Source organism: Myotis nattereri (assembly GCF_964212035.1).
Source record: "Myotis nattereri genome assembly, chromosome: 3".
Classification (NCBI taxonomy): Eukaryota; Metazoa; Chordata; class Mammalia; order Chiroptera; family Vespertilionidae; genus Myotis; species Myotis nattereri.
In genome coordinates, this window is record NC_138077.1 from 38,487,873 (window position 1) to 38,492,849 (window position 4,977).

Genomic DNA, 4,977 nt, shown 5'->3' on the forward strand with positions numbered 1-4,977 from the left:
TGCGAAGAAGCAAAAAACACCCAACCGGAAAAGCAAAATGAAAAAAGAATCCGAAAATACGAAGATAGTGTAAGGAGCCTCTGGGACAACTTCAAGCGTACCAACATCCAAATTATAGGGGTGCCAGAAGATGAGAGAGAGCAAGATATTGAAAACCTATTTGAAGAAATCATGACAGAAAACTTCCCCTACCTGGTGAAAGAAATAGACTTACAAGTCCAGGAAGCGCGGAGAACCCCAAACAAAAGGAATCCAAAGAGGACCACACCAAGACATATCATAATTAAAATGCCAAGAGCAAAAGACAAAGAGAGAATCTTAAAAGCAGCAAGAGAAAGAAACTCAGTTACCTACAAGGGAGTACCCATACAACTGTCAGCTGATTTCTCAACAGAAACTATGCAGGCCAGAAGGGAGTGGCAAGAAATATTCAAAGTGATGAATACCAAGAACCTACAACCAAGATTACTTTATCCAGCAAAGCTATTCAGTCAGAATTGAAGGTCAGATAAAGAGCTTCACAGATAAGGAAAAGCTAAGGGAGTTCATCACCACCAAACCAGGATTATATGAAATGCTGAAAGGTATCCTTTAAGAAGAGGAAGAAGAAGAAAAAGGTAAAGATACAAATTATGAACAACAAATACGCATCTATCAACAAGTGAATCTAAGAATCAAGTGAATAAATAATCTGATGAACAGAATGAACTGGTGATTATAATAGAATCAGGGACACAGAAAGGGAATGGACTGACTATTCTTGGGGGGTGGGAAGGGGTGTGGGAGATGCGGGAAGAGACTGGACAAAAATCGTGCACCTATGGATGAGGACAGTGGGTGGGGAGTGAGGGCGGAGGGTGGGGTGGGAACTGGGAGGAGGGGAGTGATGGGGGGAAAAAAGAGGAACAAATGTAATAATCTGAACAATAAAGATTTAATTAAAAAAGAAGAAAAATGCAGGTAAAACTAAGAATAAAAATATCAAATTAAAAATAGAGGCTGGTTGTGGGAAAGAGGGAATTGGAATGCGGCTTGGGTAGAGGGTCAAATGATATTTCAGTTTTATTGCAATGTTTTATTTATTATATAAAACAATAGATTTCATTCAAGCATAATAAACTGTTAAATATAATATGGGGGAGCATTCGAGATCTTGCTCCCTGGCATATATTGTCAGTTTGGCTCTAATAAGCTCTTATAAAAATTTTCTGCAGGTTTGGGCATTTATGTTGAAGAAACTTCCAGAACCACTCTGTGAACCTGGACCAGGACTAAAATACGAGGAATGGCCCATTATGCCCTGCCAACTCCCTACTTCCTATCAGGTGAACTGAGGTGAGTTTCTCTTGGAATTTGGGGCCTCTGCTTTTAGTAGCAGGCCATGACTTTATTTGAGCTGTTTTTAGAAAATCCTTGGGGTGGATAAGGATTGAGATAACCCAGGGAAAGCAGAGAAGAAGGATAAGGAGAAGGAGAAGGAGGAGGAGGAAGAGGAGAGGGAATAGGTAGCTGCTCTTAATTTTGGTTTTTTAATTAGATAGCTGAGAATCTGAACAATACTTTTTGCTGGTCAAATGAGAGACTGAGCTTTTTTAGCTCTGAAAGAGAAAGGACATTTGCCTCCCCAACCCGAAAAGGCAATGGGGTGACAGCAGTGGTTCAGATCTCTGAATCCACAGATGGGCTCCAGGAGTCATCAGTGCAGCAGTGTAGCTGATCCCCGAGAAGCCGAGAAGCCAGTGGGAGGAGCCCTGGGGAGAAGAGCACAACATCCTAAAACAGGTTCACCTGCAGAGAGGGACCTTAGAAAGGGTTCCATTCCCTGGTTCGGTGGCCACCAGGAAGCTCTCACTGGCCTTTGCTCAAGAATTCTTAGGTAACTAAAAGTCTTTGCGGATCTGCCTCAGAAACACTTTCTTTAGGGTGTAAAGCAGCCCTAGAAGGATACTCACCGAATTGGCTCATCTGGATATATGGACATAGAGCTGGTTTCCCCTAGTTTTTTTCAGTCTCGACAGATCTCATAAATACCATGAGAAATTGTGCCTCTGAGGCCAATAAGCCTCATGACAGTCAGCCTTCCATTAGCACTAAGATGGCCAGATGAGGATCCTTTGATACTTCTAAATTAATCTTATGGTTCAGCTGGTGTGGCTCTGTGGTTGAGCGTCGACCCATGTACCAAGAGGTTGCTGGTTCAATTCCTGGTCAGGGCACTTGACCAGGTTGGGGGCTCGATCCCCAGTAGGGGGTATGCAGGAGGCAGCCTGTCAGTGTTTCTCTCTCATTGATGTTTTTATCTCTCTCTCCCTTCTCCCTCTTCTTTCCTCTCTCTCTAAAAATCAGTAACAACATTTTAAAAATGAATTAATCTTTTGCATGCATAGTTATAAAAGCTTCCTATAAATTAGGCAGAAAGCATGGAAAGCATATTAATTGGTCTCTCAAATCTTTAAAAAGAGGATTTAGATAAATGGAGCAACCTATGATGTCCTATAGGTGTCATCCCAATTCTTTAGGTTATTAATAATGGCTGTCCTTATTTTTACTTGACTTATCAAGGATATATACAGATTGCAAATGCCTCCAAAACAAAATTTGAATCCAAGTATTCTGTTTGTATGTGTCTATGTATGCATGTATGATGTAAATGTTAGATAATTTTATTCCACTGGATGCTATTATTAAAATCAATTTAAAGGCAAGTGCTTGCAAGGATTGAAAAAAATAAACTAACTCATGCTTTTCAAGTTCACATGATCTAAAGTTAATCCTTAGTAAATAAAACCTAGTTTAAGTTTGCTGGTTTAAGTAAAAGACATGTCTTTATTTTGCCTTTTATAAAAATAAGTCCATGTTAATAACTGACTTTTATGTCTGTGAGATATGTTTCTAGAGGTTGTAAATGTCTTCATAGCTTAGCTGGTGTGGCTCAGTGGTTGAGTGTTGACTCAGGAACCAAGAGGTCACCGGTTCGATTCTTGGAAGGGACACATGCCTGGGTTGCTGGCTCGATCCCCAGTAGGGGGCGTGCAGGAGGCAGTTTATCAATGTTTCTCATAGATGTATCTATCTTTCTATCCTTGTCCCTTCCTCTCTTTCTAAAAATCAATAAAAATATATTTAAAAATAACTAAAATGTCTTCATAAAACTTCTAAACTAAAGAATGCAAATTGCTTACTTCTCAGTTTTAATTAGAAATTGAGGTTTTAAGAGTTAAACATCTCATTATACGTAGGATCAACTTTGAGGTGCTTCTGAAGGGTGTTTTAACGGTTAAAAACATCTCTATATGTAGAGCCCCTGGAACACCTCAAAAGATTTGAAATTGCATAGGAAACATTGTAAAACAAGTGATAAGCCCTGGCCAGGTGGCTCAGTTGGTTGGAGCATCGTTCCATGCACCAAAAAGTTGCAGGTTCAATCCCCAGTCAAGGCACATACTTGGGTTTTGGGTCCCATGCCCAGTTGGGGTGAGAACAGGAGACACCAATTGATATTTCTCTTTCACATTGATGTCTCTCTCTCTCCCTAAAAATCAATGAACATGTCCTCAGGTGAGGATAAAAAAAATAAGTAATAAAAAAAAAAAACTAAATTAAACGAGTAAGTCGGGGCTATGGAAAACCCAAGATGGCCTTTTGGTTCTTCCTGGCTCCCTGACATCATCGCAGTGCATTTAAACTGGACTTATATAAAGGAACTTATTAGCTGACATTTTTAAAAAGAGGCATCTTACACTATTACCAAGGTTTGACAGAGTCACAACAAGAAAATGCCAAGTTGGTAACCACTTCCTTTCAGAGAGCTCCCAGAAGACAAAGACTTTAAAGATCATTTATGCTGCCCCAAAGGGGACAGTGACACCATCTCTTCCCTGCCAACCTCTGTGAGGTTGTCTCAAGTAATTAGTATGGAGGGCTCAAAACTTAAACCTCCAGCACAAAATGAGAGAGAGAGAGAGAGAGAGAGAGAGAGAGAGAGAGAGAGAGAGAGAGAACAGGCACAGGAGATCCTGGGAGGGCTGCCACCTGGAGATTTTATTTATTGGAAAGGATATCAAATAAAAGACACTCTCCAACCTCATTAGGAGGGACCTTGTCAGGCTCATAACCTCAGACGGACATCTACCACTGTCCATAAACATCCAAGGCTCCTTGAGGACAAGAAGCCTCAGATACCAGACGCAGATAGCTATCCCAAGACATCAACAAGGCCTGAGTACCGATGGACTGATACTGAACTCAGAATCCATTTTGTTTGCCTTTAAAGATATTAGTTGTAATAACAACTATGCTTACCCTTTGGATTTTTCTATGGTTACTGAACATGTATAAGATAACTATTAATATTCTTTTCATGGCTTATGTAAATGTTACACTAAATGCCAAATAGAGAAAAATGAGACAGAAGGCTAAACTTGGATCATGATAGTTGACAGGATAGAAATGATTCAATGTTTTTTGCAATGAAGGCCATAAGACCTGACTGCCTTTCATTTGCCTGCCTTTCCCTTTTGGGAAAAAGTCATCCTTAACTCAGATTCCATGGTTATAGTATTGCCCCATCCCCAATAGTCAACAACAGGATATTGACACTGACCTGTCCTGGGAATGAGCCTTCCTAGCTCTTTGAGAACACACTATCAGATCAAAATGTTGGTTCACCAAAGCATCCTTCAGATTGATTTATGAGCAAAATGGATAAATGTGGATGAAAATAATGGGTTCTATGGAAAGCAACCTCACAGGGTGATCTGATCATAAATTCCTAACAGGGAAAGTCATAGTAGGTAGTCATAACTTCTTTAGTGAAAGGTTTTAAGCCAGCCCTGTCTCTTGTTCTTGTGCATCTAGGTTAACACACCTTTGAAATACCAGAAGTAATACCTCTCAAAGGGGGTATTAACTCTCAAGAAAGCACATAATCTTGTTAATTATTCTGTAATCCAATCCCCAGCTCCAGGTACATTACCT